The following is a 15141-nucleotide window of genomic DNA, read 5'->3' as shown; positions in this document are numbered from 1 at the left end:
CATAGGTCAGCGGCCTTACAAGGTACATTAAAATGTTTGATGTCAAACGATCCTCTATTTAATTGTTTACAGCTATGTAAAATTTGGCGTGGCTACGCCACGCTGTTTGCAAACCGTTCCGGAAAAACCTTCGGGGCAAGCAATTTCAGCTTTGTATGCTCATTTGTGCGAATCCATGCGGCGTCGTAGACAAAGCTTAAGGTTAAATGCTCCCGAAAATCAAACCGTTCAGCCTTGCATGTTCATTTGTTTGAATCCATGCGACGTCGTAAACCAAGATGTTCCCAAAAATCAAACAATTTCAGCTTTGTATGCTCATTTGTGCGAATCCATGCGGCGTCGTAGACCAAGCTTAAGGTCAAATGTTCCCGAAAATAAAACTATTTCAGTTTTGTATAGTCATTTGTGTGAATCCATGCGGCGTCGAGGTATTAAAAATGAAGAGACGTGTTCCTTTTATTTATGAGTATTTAGTTTGAGCCTATATTGAAATGTAGGGCTTCGTTGATGTAACAGTGGAAGCCCTCAGCGCGCGGTCAGCGGAATCGTCGCTTGCCGCCCGCCACACCCGCCGGCCTTGATTCATTTTGCAGTGCTCGTAAAAAGTCGTCACTGCTCGACAACCAGAAACTCTAGGGACATGTTATTGGTGTTAACACACTGTAATTTATGCCCCAGAGGCTATCAAAGATTTGAGCGCGACTGATATATATAACCAGTATCTTCAGAAAACCTTAGGGCGGGGGGGGGGGGGGAGCGTCGCATCCTCCTTCCCCTCCTGTCAGGGCAAATATGTTGTTCGGAAATAACTAGCGGCCTGATGTGAAGTTACTAGCAAATTTCAAAACAACATACTTGCTTGGCCCAGCAAAAGGCGTCTACCAGGGAACACATATCGTGCCAGGCTTGTAGCATGCCTAGGTAGGGTGGAGAGTTTGATGACCATTGGGATAAGGCTCGAAGCGCACACGTGATTTTTTGCAGGGTATGGCCTAGAGGAGGCCCACATATTGGGCGTCATTCACAGGTGCTGTCTCTCACCGGCTCTGATTCTGTCATGGACACAGAGGCCCTGACTATCGAGGTCTTTCATTGTTTTTTTTCACGATCAAGCAAAGCAGATCCAGTTGTAGATCGCGTTTAAACGTGAGATTCCGGCAAACTCCGAGGATGGAAGGAAACTGTTGTTGTGATTGGGGTATTCCATAGTCCAAGGCCGTTGTGTTTGATTTCCTAGGAGCAGCAGCTATCCCAACATTAGTTGAAGGACGTTGTATACTTGAACGTTTTGGTTGCGTACATGACACTGCAACTTGCGGTGATAAATGAGGCCTTCGGTGACATATATAGGCTAACGGATAGGCTAGCTCCTTATGACGCTACTGGGCATGGGCTTCATTACCATTTTATGTCGTATGGTGTCGCGTTACGCTGCTGGCGGTAATTTGGCCTTAAAAAATCGGTCGGCGACAAAAAGTACACTTTTACCATCCCTGCTCGCGAGCGCCAAATATGAACGACTTGACAACTACATTTGTCTTGGCCTTAATCGCAGCATGGCCAATGGTGTGACAAGATTCTAATGACATTATTATGGCGTCATAGATGCTCGAATACTTTGAAATAGTCTCCGCGGAGTAATTTGCACAACTTCGCGGGTGCGTAGCTGAGAACTAGAATAGTTTGGGTATTGAAAAGGACAGGGATGTTAACTTCAAGAAACGATCTTTAAAATGTCTTTCAGTTCAAAGCCCTATACAATTGTGGAACAATCCCTTTAAGAAAATGACAAATAGAAATTGGTGCGTAAGTTTAGAGCGATAATCAAATTCACAGACATAAGATCGGGAAGATAAAATAGCATTCGTAGTCTCATAATGGCCGAAGCCTGTTTGCAGATGATACATTGCCGCGGATGTTCGACATTTTTCCAGCTTATCTGCAGGAACAAAGGGCAGGCATTATTAGTGTCAGTACAAACATCAGCTATGCGGGGCTATGTGTAGAAACAAAACATTATGAAATAGACGCTGAGATGTTAGAATGGCTATTCCCTGTGAGCATGCAGAGTTGTGACTAAGAAACAGGGGAAGACAGGGATAGCGAGAACGAAGAACAGACCGACGGAAATGGCAAGCAAATGACAGGCGATCGTTTACTTTTTAGCCGATATTCAAGTGACAGGAATTTCGGTGTACATGATCATGCATCATGAGCCTTGGTATGCATATTCATCACGGTATAAAAGAACACTGTTAAGTGCGGTACATCAGTAAAAGGCATGGCCTACTCCATGTCGCACCGTAGCACGGCATGGTCGTCCATGGCTGTCGGAGGTAATCTCCCAGGCTTGTATTGCTACTTCTGCTGCTTTTAGCAATTCCTGGTGGACTAAACTCTGAAAGTTCACGATAAACCTGATAATGTATGTTCTACACTTCATGATGTTGACGCACACATCAGGTGTGATGGAATAGCTCACTTGTACCAGTTGATGCTATTTTAAGCGCAATTGACTCCTCTAGACAAAACGTTCTTATTACTTGGTAGACAGGCGTCCATTTCATCACGTCATGAAGCGTTTTTATGACGTCAGAGTCACTGGCAAACTGGCAGTCTCAGAATTGCTACCGTGGCGAACGGTCTGACTTACTTTTAACACTTGAACTTGCCGAGAGATAGCATGTTTACTGATGCGGTTATACCGAACAGAAAATAGTTATGTGCACGTGCTTTGGCCCGGTCTCGGGGTGTCATTGTATATTCGCCCTCGATTGTATATTTTTAACTTGCATTTGCATCCTTGGTCACGATGCTGTCGTTAACCTATTTGATTTCCAGTCTCACGTGACCCTGCCGTTGCCACGCATGAACTTGTGACAGCGATCAAAGATGAGGCGGATGATGTCACTGCTGCCACCCACTCGGCAGGCCGAAATGAGGCCTCGCACCGACAGGCCAACTTCTATGCAGTTTGGCGAACGGCCGTCTCATCCAGGGGTGTTCTGCGGGCAATTGGATGCTCCTGGTTACTTGTTCCCCGTCTAGCTGATTTTGGTGGGTGTTCCAGCAACGCCGAATGAACTTCTTGGTGACCTTGGCAGTTGACTCAGCCCTTGGATACCTCAAGACTCAGCCTTATGTGAATACATAAGCCCACTAGATTGGGGGTAATGTAATGATGACACACGTTACACCACACCATAACGACGGAGGCACGGTGGTTTCATGTACACCAACTTGACCAACTTTTTTCAGAGCCTTCGTCGGTTCTCTTCAGCCGTTTGTCAGAGCTTCAGCCTCTCGTCTGTAGCTGCTTGTCAGAATCAGGACAAAAAGTAAAAAAACCAGAAGTCGAAAGACAAAAAAGCAAAAAGCCAAAAAACCAAATGGACAAAAAGCCAAATGATAAACGGTGAAAAGAATAAAACTCAGCTGCAAAAAGTCAAACAGCCAGAAAATCATAAAACGATGAAAGTCAAAAAGGTAAAATTCAAAAGACGCAAAGCAAAACGGCCAAGAAGTGAAATGGACGCAAATCGAAACTGATAAAAGTCAGAAGCAGAAAAAGTCCAACAGCAAAAATTCAAACTAGATAAGCGTAAAATCAAAAAGGGTAGAACAAGCTATAAAATCACTTCCCTGGATTTAACAGCGCTTCAAAGCACACCGGAGGCCTCTGGTCAGGTGTTCGGACTAAGCTGGGGGGGGGGGGGGCAGAAAGAATGATAAGTCCGCCTCGCTCAGCCAGTTAGAATAAGCCACTGATCGGCTCTGTAACTCCGCAAAAGAAGCCTAACGGCGTGATAGGCCGGGCCCCAGCTTTAGATCAGAAGAGGGCCCTCTCGCGTGATGAATGTGCAGGGGCGTAGTTTCTCAAAATGGTTGAGGCTAAACGGTGAAAAATGACCCAGCCTGCCCGAAAATGTGCCAACAAATGCGTTTCTACCCAGTTTTAGCCCACTTTCTTGACAAAGTTTTGGGGACTGAAACCCAAGGGGTGGGAGATCTGAAGCGCCTTTCCCCAACTGAATAGGAAACCATATCCTTAGGCAAGTGTCTTACCTCAAGATGTGTGTTTTTGCGATGTGATGTCTTGTAGCAACTGAATGGAAAACTACATCCCTTGGTAAGTGTCTTAAACCACGATTGATGTGTCGTCTTTTAGCTTATCTGCTTAGGGTCCCTTCAACCATAGCAAACCATGCCCATAAAGGGCATTCCTCCGACGTGTGGTGCCACGGATTCTGAGCTGTGGAAGACCTGTTCAGGTAATTTCGGACACTAGACTAAATGAAGCCTCCTAACAGAAAACCTTTCCGGGCGCGGCTCTCTAATGGATTCTTGAGATTTGGCGGCGAGAAGACAAGGAAACCCGCACAATAACTTATTGACCCTTTTCTTTTCCAACGCCTCACATAGCACCACACCTTTCTAATTTGGAGACGGTGTATGCCATATTTCTCGGTCATGTCGGGTTTTGGGAAGGCAAAGGTTACTTTATTTGTCGGGTTACTGAAAACAACGAAAGAAACAAAAAGCATGGTTAGACGAAAGGTGCCTTAAAAATTTGTAAACGTACCATGTTGCTTGTAAATGTCACTTTTCTAATTGAACAGGTTTAAATCGTCAAAAGCCATTAGCTACTATTAAAAGCGTTCGGCCGGTTTTATCAAGCTGTCCGAAAAACTGATGAATTTATAAGAACTGTAATTGCAAATTTTGAGAAAGGAATGGCTGCTTGGCTTTCCATGGGCTCTGTAAGTAGGCACATTCAGTGTGCAAACTTCAGTTAATTTACGACTTGTTGTAGAAAAGGTTAGAAACACGAATTGGGATGCACTAGCTCAATGATGGGGTGGCTAATGCCGCTTTGCTCCCTCACTGTTGATCCTTCATTGACTATGCTTGCAAAAAAAGGGTACCTGCAGGCGTACAAGGGGCCATACTGACATATAAAGGAGGCCTAGGCCGAACGTAAATGAGACGCACAGGCCTCGTGGCTGTTCAGAGGCCATGGAGGTCCCTGGAGCTGAGCTGAAAATGCCCCGCGCAATGCACGAGAGTTTTCAAGCTTACTTGCTTCAGGGCTCCCAGATCCTTTTTTTCATTTTGACTTAGATTTCTTAGACTTGTCCTTTTCCTTCTTTACATGCAAGTAGGGGAGGCTACAAGGGAGTGAAAGACAAGTGGTAAGCCTACTATTGCTGTAGTCTTTATCCCTTTTGTCTTCCACCCCTGTGACATCTTACATTTTATTTTCATCTTTTTACTTGCTACTTTTGACTTTTACTTCTGACTTGACATGATAATTTTTCCACTTGGCTTGTTATCCTTTTGGCTTTTTGCCGCTGGCCTTAATCCATTTGACTTTTATCCGTTTTGGGTTTTTGCCTATTTGACCTTAAGTGTTTGACTTTCACCTTTTTGGCTTTTGCCATTTGACTTGTTGTCCTTTTGGATTTTTGGAGTTTTGCCTTTTCGGCATTTGACTTTTATCCTGTTTGTCTTTTTCCATTTGACGTTATCCCATTTGATTTTTTGTCCTTTGACTTATTGGCTTCTGACTTTTTGTCCGGTTACCGTTTGTCGGAGCCTTCAGCCGCCGCTCGGAAGCTGTTTGTTCGGGCCTTCATCTGCTTTGCTGCAGCTGTTTATCGGGCCCTTCAACCGTCTCGCTATGGCAGTTTGTCGGGGTTTTTAGCGGCTCCTCTGGAGCTGTTTGTTCGGGAACTTACTCCGCTCCGCCGCGGCTCTTGGTCGTGTCTTCAGCCGTTCCTCTTTAGCTATTTGTTAGGGGCTTTCATCCGCTTCACCGTGGCCGTTGGTCGGAAGCCTTCAGCAGCTTGGCTAAGGCAGTAGTTGCGGCGCGTCAACTCAGCGTTCTGGCCCCTCCTGCCCTATGACCATCAGCGATTTGGGATCGCGTACGTGCTTGATGACCAACATTGGTACTCGATTCTGGATGCTACCTTTACTATACTATACTACCTATATAACGGCGCCGAATTAAACGAAAAGGCGAAGCTTAATACAGCAACTTAGCAAAAATTAGAGTTTCCAACCAGCTATTGTTCTAATTGATTCCACGAACATAATCATCACACCTAGTCGCATAATTCAAGAGTGATTGTACACTGTCTCTGCAGCGCAAGAGCGTAAAATGCGTTTCGCCAGCCAATGAGCAGCGTCCGACAAGGACGACATTCCTTGCAGCAAAAAATGCTGTTCTCACGACTTCTGCAGATGCTTCCGTTGCATCTTGCAGACGGCGGTGGTATATAAAGAGTCCAGTTGTTGCACCAGGCACCGCACTTGTGACCACTCTAGAGCCGGCGCCACACTATCGTCATGAAGGTATGTACTTGACGTCGTTCAACGATCGTTATATAGCAACCGCAATTTTGTGGACAGCTCGAAGTGTTCCACCTTTAGGGCATACTTCAAAAGCATGCCCTGGTAAAAACTGCGGACCAGTCAAGTCTAATGATAGCACTAGGTTGTACCACTGGGGCACCATCAAGTTATACTAAGGGTATCAGCTTTCGTATGTTCTAGTCTAAATTTCAGTGGCAACACTCCGCAACAGCACTTCACTTCCTTGATGACAAATACAGTTGTCGCGACCGCCGGCATGACCTTTTGACAAATTAGTGGGCTATAAGCATTATTGAACGCATCCGTTGGAAACAACAGGGCTAATGAAATGCATTACTTTTATAGTGGTGAACGGGAAGTCCGATGATTTTTTTTCTGCAGGAAAGGCTACTTCAAATTAAAGTTCTAGGCTATGCAGTTAGTCATGCAGAAGTGAAAAACTTCAGTCAAGCTGGCATTACCGATAAAATCGGACTCGCTTGATCTCAAAATAAATGAAAAGTACAAAAAGGTGTCATACTCTCTTCAACACAACTGTTTGAGCTTTCTAAACATGGAAGGAATATAACAATAGCTTCATAGGAAGCCCTCGGGATGGGCCATACTGGTACAGCCGCGTTCTCCTTCAGTTGCTTCGAATCACACCGCAGTATGTCCTTCGGATAAATTCACCCTTTCAGTCTATTATGTTACGACCGAACATCATTTTCAAGGAGAAAACAAAAAGATGTTCCTGAATACCTTTGTAGAATGGGTGACTGAGACCTGACCACCTGGGCCTGCATTACCCGCGTTTCTATAGACGTTTTCCACTTTGTAAGTCATACGTACATTTCTGTAAGTTGTAGAACTAATGACAGGAAAATTGCACATATATAACAAGACCATACTCAGATGCCACGATTTAAAACCAACTTACGCCACTTAACGACAACCGTGTTTTTCTAATTAGTGGTGCTAGCCGGCTAAAACCATGCTTAACCGGTGTCCTCGATGCGTTAATTTACTCAATACCTCGGTTCAATGTGTGTCTGCCGAATTTTTGCGTCGCACCCTCCTGATAATAGTGCTGATGTTTTTGCAGTTAATACGGTTGGACACAGTGGTCTTCGTGTTTGAGAACACGTCTTTGAGGCATGTTTCAGTTCTTGTGGGTAGCATCCCATGTATGGCTGAAGATGAGAATAAGGTCTGCGAGAAATATTGAGAAGCGCGTTCTTCAGCTTGGAAAGCGACCAACACTACACTGTGGCTGCTCTAACCATGCTTTCCATTCCAGGTGTTGATTTTGTTCTGTCTGCTGGCTGCCGCCGCCGCCGGCTACGTTGGCCATCACGGCATCGGTGGAATATCGGCTGTGAGGTCCGCCGGCACACCAGTCAACGCCTACACCCAGACCGCATACCGGAGGCCCAGCTACAGCTACGGAGGCCACAGGGCAGGCTTTGTTGGAGCTTACAATGGACATCACGGTCTAGGCTTCCTTGCAGGCCCAGGACCCGTTCTGCCGCTTGGTGGCCCATACGGCTTGCACGGCGGCCTGATTTACCACTAGCCTGCCCGCTGAAATAAGTGATATAATTCTAGCCAGCTTGAAAAGAAAGGATGAACAAAAACGAACTGGACTGCCGGTGCATGAGATGAATGCAAACACCGTAATAAATCAGACTGCGATTACCGCGACAAGCCTACTCTCGCGACGTAGGTGAACATGCGCACATTGACGGCATGTGGTAAAGGAGTTTGGAATGGCACAGGACATGGCACCCAATAACATGTTTTCACACATCCACGCAAGAAAGCAGCCGCGAGAAAATACACAATTAGAAAGCTCGGGTGTTTGCACTTATGCGTTGACGCGTGCACGTCAGCGCACCTGTGCCAACGTTCACATACACAAATGACTGTTAGTTAAAACGACAGAAGCAATTGCAAATGTGCTGCCAGGCCCTTTCCGATAGATCGAATGCATGTCAGGCACAAAAGACAGAATTCCGCAGTCGGCGTTGCAGCAGAGTCGGCGTTGCATGCCGGTAACGTTCGGCCTCGCTGGAAAAGTACTTGAGAGGTGATAATGCAAGGTAACGACACTTTCGGCGAGTGGTTCTGGAGTCTGGCATTCCGGAGGTATATCATGATTTGATCGTCTTCAAAATGAGTGTGCGCACACAGCGAGCTTACACTAGTGTTAGGTTGTCCCGAGCTGTTACGGGATCTGGCCCGATGATATTTTGGGCCGAATTTGGCTGAAATATGTTTCGTAGCCTAAATGGTGGAGCGCTTCACGGATTGGATCAATCCACGGATTGTGGACCAATCCGCGGGCCGAATTGGACCCGATCAGAAGTATCCACTAAAGCCTGGATTAGAACCGGATCTTATTTTCAGATTTGCCAGGTCGCAGAGCTTCAACGGATTGAAAACCAATCAAATGGAAATTATCACTTGGTATTCCCTCAAATTATAAATGAAGACATCAGCTCAGAAAAAAGCCTCCACGCCAAAAAACACGGCATTTTCGGTTCCAAGCCATGCTCAAACATGCTATGTAGACCATAAATCAGCCATACGTGCTACAAACAAATTTTATCATGAGCGGATCACATTGATAACTTGATATGAATGAGCTACACTGAGATATGACGGTATGGGAAAGTAGAGCTCCCATTCCTTCCAATTAACTCACATATGTCGCGATCTAGCATCCTATCTCATCTTAGCATAACTACCATTCCTCCTGGTCTTGTCGGCAATCCCATTTAAACCCAGATGACACTGCATTGAGCTGAAAACAGGGCAGAAGCACGTTCTGTTGGTAAAAAACACGCCGCAGGGTTTGAAAATACAACCCCTTGTCTGACAAAATTGTAATAGTTAATCTCATATCAACACTTGAGTTTCTGCGTGCCTTGCCAGTCAGTCAAATTCATGAGTTTAGCAGCAGCCTTACGTTAAGTATGCTGCCTCAACTGGTCCATTTCCAGGCGTCTGCCAGAACAAAGATTGTTCATCCTCATTATTATTTCTTTACCCACTTCCAAACATCAAATGACGATTTGGTAAAATTTGGAGTAGTTTGTGCGATCACCAGAGTTCTTGGCAAGTGGCAAGTATGCATATGAGGTGTCAAAGTGTTAAACTCCAGATGTCAAAATGGTTATGAAAGGTTTCGGATATTGGGCGATGAGTACCCTACTCTCGTATTACGTTTTGTGAATATGAAAGGATCGCATATTTGTGTCTCCGGCACTCGGCACACAAGGGACGTTACACACTGACTAGACGCTGCGTCGTGCTCTAAAGTATTCATGGTCCCTTAACACGTTGAAAAAAACAATGGGTACAGAGTTACGTATGGTTGCCAGCATGCATAAACAACTTTGTTTTTTATTACGTAAATGTGACTTCGTGCAGCTGTGCGATGCAAATCTATGTGAAAAATGTTCCCGGATAGAGGGAAGACGGTATGTGTTGTACCAATGCCAAAGTCAGATGATCCAGCTGCGATTCTGTGATACGCAATCAACTATACAAGATCCAAGAGCGTCACCTCGCCATTTCTGTTCAACTGCGAATAAAGAAAGCAACAACATCGTTTTATCCAATAATGCTGTCAGTGTCATTCGATGGCATCACTTCCTGTCAGCAAACCCACGAATATCGGCAGAAATTCCCATATGTTAACGCGCTCGGGTGAGAGCAATTGGATCGCCCAAAGGCTTATTCCACAGCGATTTCCGACCGACGTGCCACGGCCTCCCCAAACTCTGCATGATTGAAGTCCATTGAATAGCCGATGCCGTGGCGTGGCGAATTGTACATACCTCGTTAGGTCGCTAACCTATAACAGGTCGAAGCAAGGTCATAGCTGTCGGTGGAACTGCTGGATCGGGGCGTCAAACGATTTCTTTGTTTGTCTTGATGAGGGACAGGAGAGGTCACTGGCCTGGGCTGACCTCGATCAGCCTTTGGACCTGAGAAGCTGCTGACCGCGGTAGTACTTAGAGCCGAGTGTAAACTCAAATGTCTAAAATAGTTCCAAGGGTTTTTGGTAATTTTTTACCTTCTAAAGGTCAGGTGAGTTCACTGAGCTGGTATAAACACCAGTGGCATTTTGCTTATAAGTGGTATGTAGATGGAGGATGGTGCGTGAGGACGCATGAGAATACTTGAGTCACCGACATATGAGGACCTTTCAGACGCTGATCGGGAGTTTTACCTTGATTTACCTTATTTGACCCTACATTCACGACCTGCTGGATTGGCTGTTTACAGTTCCCTTAATTGTATTAAATCTCTTGTGGCCAATGGCCCCTAACCCCACTCCACTAGGGCTCGGCGTATGTGATCGGTTACCCCGGGCGTGTTAAATTGAAATTTCGGCATTCCGTATCAAGGTATTCAAAAAGAGCACCATCTGGGCAGTAGTAGGCGAACGCTTTCGACACTAGTGATTTCAGATGTGCCCGATTTTGCAAAATGCCAAGCAAAAAGTGTCGTGCATGCGGGCATTGTGGCAAAAATTGCCCGATTTCTGTGGTGTAAAAAGTTCTACTGATTTCTGGATTGGTTGAAAGTACATTAACAAGTTATGTTCTTTGTCGTTCTTTCATCGATTTATGAAACCACAAGCTGTTTCTTACATGAGAGAATGCGTAAGCTGGAATTGTACAAATTGCCATCTATTGTGCGAGTAATGAAGTCACTTTCGGTCTTGATTCTCACTCTGAAAACCAAGGAGAGGAACCATGGGTTAACTGTAAAATGCCCTTTACCAGCGACTTTCTGGACAGTGTCTGTATATTCAATCCACGAGAGGGATTTTTCTCGGATAAAAGCACTGCATCCGATGCTCCTTCCAAAAACAACAAAACCAATACCAAATCTGAATAACCAAAACAAAACAAAAACCAAACACCGAAAAAACGAGCACTCTGAAATGCATGTCGGTCTATAAAAATGTAATTTATTGGCGCCGGAAGCTAAGGCACATGGATCTAACCAGTAAGTCAAAATAGCATCCCAAAGCATTTTTGAAGAGCTTCCGAACCACTTACCTCAGGGAAAAGGGTAATTGCAAATACGAAACACGAGCTACGAGTAGTTGGAAAAATCTAAGGAGGGTATCAGACTTAATACAGTCGCCAAAATAAACTCAAAGACGAATTAGTGCTTTGAAAGAAAAGTTGCGAAATCTCGAGGAAGATCAGACTGCATGTCAAAGGCTGATACTGCAAACAGAAATGGTAGTTAACCGCTTGAGACATTTTTTACACGGCCATGCCGCTGTCAGTTCTGTTCATTAATGCATCACCCTACTAAAAACCATCCAGCACCCTCAGCACGTACGCCGCACAAGTGATGCTGGATACACGAGGCGGCTGGACACACAATTTAACATTGTAACCTAGACATTAGTGGAGAAACCTGAAGCAGCACGGCAGCCTGGGAATGCTTTGATTGTCTCCAAATAACAAGCCATATGGCCAAAAATTGTACATAACCGAACGAATGTAACGGCACTATTGTGAGTGCAGAATTCTTATGTCGGATTATCGACGTTCACTACACCAAGAGGTAATTGCTAAGTGTTGCCGGACGTCGTTAAACGCCAACCATGGAAGTTTTCGTCTCATCGCGTGGTTCCTGATGTGGAGCTTGTAAAGCTGTCTTCTGCTGGGGTTTTCACCGCTCCAGTGCAATAGTAATACGAGAAAACGAGATAAACTGCGCCCATTACGCCGCCAGTCTAGTGCACCAAGGTCGGCGCCGTGACGCTGGAGCCTGACCTCTGACTGGTCGGCTGACAGAGGAGGTGATTCGACGGGAGGTGAGCCGCCTGGTGCGGAGCCGACAGCAGGCCGTCTGCCACATCTCGGAGGCGCTGCGGTACCTCTCCACGCCCGAGCGCATCGTCAATCACGTCATCGAGGTGAGCCAGCCGAACGAGGCCGGCAGCGCTGGCGTGCCGGGCGAACGGCGCGCTGGCGCTGTCCCACAGTCTGTCATTGACAGGCAATATCAGCATTTTAGTATTAGTATTTAGCATTATATATTTATATATTATGTATATATTTTAGTATTTAGCAGCATTGTTATCATTTAGAGTGTCCATGTACCCATGTAGTACATTCTCTGTGCTTTGCACGCTGTTTTTCTTATTCTGTTCGGCTGTATGATATTGGCGTTCTTTGCTCGGACCATAACGAAGTGCTGGTACAGGACCATTACGAATTACTATGTAGGACCATAAGGGGTTCTTATATTACACCACACAATAATGTTATACAAGACCATAAAATACTTCTAAGCAGTGCTCGCATGCAAACATAACCGAGTTTTAGGCACAGTGTGGAAGTCAAATGAGACAGTCACGTCACATTAGTCATTACGGAAGCACGTTGATTTAAAAGTAAACGTAGGTACAGTGAGAACAGAACCCTGCAAATCGTAAGTAGAGCGTGACTGTCAAGTAGAGCGTGAGCGTAAGTAGGACTCGACGCCGGCGCGCGGTGACTGACGACGTTGCAGCTGTCAGCGCTGTCAGTCACACGTCAGGCGGACGTGTGTTGCAGCTGTCGCGCGCGCCCACCTGGGCCAAGCGGCCGCCGGTGTCGGCGCTGGCCTTTTTCTCGCGCCTGTACCCGCCGCACCTGATCAGGACCCAGCACGCCATGCGCGTGCTCGGCTTCTACCCGTCCAATACGGTGTTACTCTACATCGCGCAGCTGGTGCAGACCGTGCGCTACGACGCGGGACCCGCGTAGCCCGTGCCGGGCTGGGCGCGTGTGCCAGTGGTGTGTCCACCAGGCACTGGAGTGCCCATGCCCATGTAGTATTTTCATTATTTAGAGTGCCCGTGTCCATACCCATGTAGTACATTCTCTGTGCTTTGCACGCTGTTTTTCTTATTCTGTCCAGCTGTATGATATTGGCGTTCTGTGCTCGGACCATAACGGAATGCTGGTATAGGACCATTACGACTTACGATGTAGGACCATAAGGTATTCTTATATTACACCACACAACAGCATTATACAAGACCATTAAGTATTACCAAGCAGTGCCCGCATGCAAACATATCCGAGTTGTAGGCATGGTATCGAAGTCATAAAAGACATTCATATTATATTTTTTTATTACGGATAGCACGTCGATTTAAAAGAAAACATAGGCACAACGAGAACAGAACCCTGCAGGTCTTATATAGAACGTGGTTGCCCTTGGAGAAAACCAACAAGAGCAGCCTTGAAATATTACAGCGATTGGGAGGGGCGGGGCGCGCAGCGCTGTACACTTAGAACAGAATGAATGCAAATTTCGTTTACGTTCGGCCTAAGAACACCACAGCCAGCGCCATCTGCAGCCAAGCAACGACACCACCAGTTCGGTCTCTGCCGCTGGATAGCGCGCGTTGAGTCAGCCTTGACGGGGCCAGCCGGCGGCTGAACGAGAAAACCCGCCTGGCGCTGAGCCAGCTAACGGTTAGGAGCCGGCCGCTGTTGTGGATCAACTTGTGGTGTTCTGTGATTCCTCGGCATGGCGGGTCTGTTCTGGGGCGGTGATACTGGTCTGCGGTACTTACACTGATCTACGGCACTCTCGCCACACCTGGTTTGCGGTGGTCAGTGCCATTAGGTGCGAGGTACGTTGCTGGCTCTGCGAATGTGCTAACCACCGAACTAATATCCGCAGATGGCCCTCTGCAAGTGCCTCAACTGTAACACTTTTGAGTGTCGATCCCGTGGAGAGTGATTGTAAGCCAACTTGTCGGCCGCTACACCGCTCATGTCGGGCAAGACTTCTTTCAATGCGGAAAAACTGCACGGAATTAGGGTCGCTGTGCGCGTTTGGTCCCGTTGAGCTCGGACGGCCTGAGCTCATCCGCCGACCGACCGACCCGCCGGCAATCCCGGCTCTGTATGCTGCACCCGGATGTACCGTGCCCTGCCCTGAAAACCCTCTCGTGAGCTGCGGGGTTCCCTGGAAATGCAACGGTCCGTGAGAGACTTCCGGTCACTGCCGAGAACCCCGTAAACATTGACTGTAAATCAAAATTGGGTTGCAAAATTTGCGTTAACTCGGCCAACCCATGCTCGTCGGGGAGTGTTTCACCTTGAGTCAGAACAATTTGTGAAAAATTATGTTACATAGTTTTGAGTATGCGCGCTCTCAAGTTAAAGCAACCAAATATATATAATATTTGAGTTCCAGTTTTCATACTCCATCAACATCGAGCTGCAACAAGTTTGTAAGGGAAAGGAAAAGGAATTGCTCAACGTGGTCTCAATATCAGATAGCCCCTAAAGTCAGTTTCGTCCAGCATCTGCCAGACTGAAATACATCACTTTTGTGTACACCACTCGTCAAATCTAATTTGATAGAGACTGTCACGAGATGACCTGCGACGTGAAATGTACCGCCAGCCACATATTAAATGCATGAGGACGACACAAAAGCGCAGTGATGACGATCCGGAGACATTTGAAGGGTTCTGCTAAATAATTCTTGGGATGTTTGCTACAACTGGACCTCACGTCCGAGAGATAAATAATTATTTGTACTCCGTACGAGCGGCTGGCGATCGAAAGCGCGCCAGCTGGCTAGAACCACTCTGGTTACAACACAAATATGTCCTTGTTCTGCATCAAAGCCGGTTCGTCTCGACGCCGCGGTTGTAGGAGTTCGAACATCGATCGCTGGAAGCCATGGACTAAACTCACGCTGGGCCGGCTAGAGACAAGACGCTTGACGGCACAAACG

Source organism: Pollicipes pollicipes, unplaced genomic scaffold (assembly GCF_011947565.3).
Source record: "Pollicipes pollicipes isolate AB1234 unplaced genomic scaffold, Ppol_2.1 Scaffold_3447;HRSCAF=4054_pilon_pilon_pilon, whole genome shotgun sequence".
NCBI lineage: Eukaryota > Metazoa > Arthropoda > Thecostraca > Pollicipedomorpha > Pollicipedidae > Pollicipes > Pollicipes pollicipes.
The sequence above is the reverse complement of the archived record's forward strand: the minus strand, read 5'-3'. Positions refer to the sequence as shown.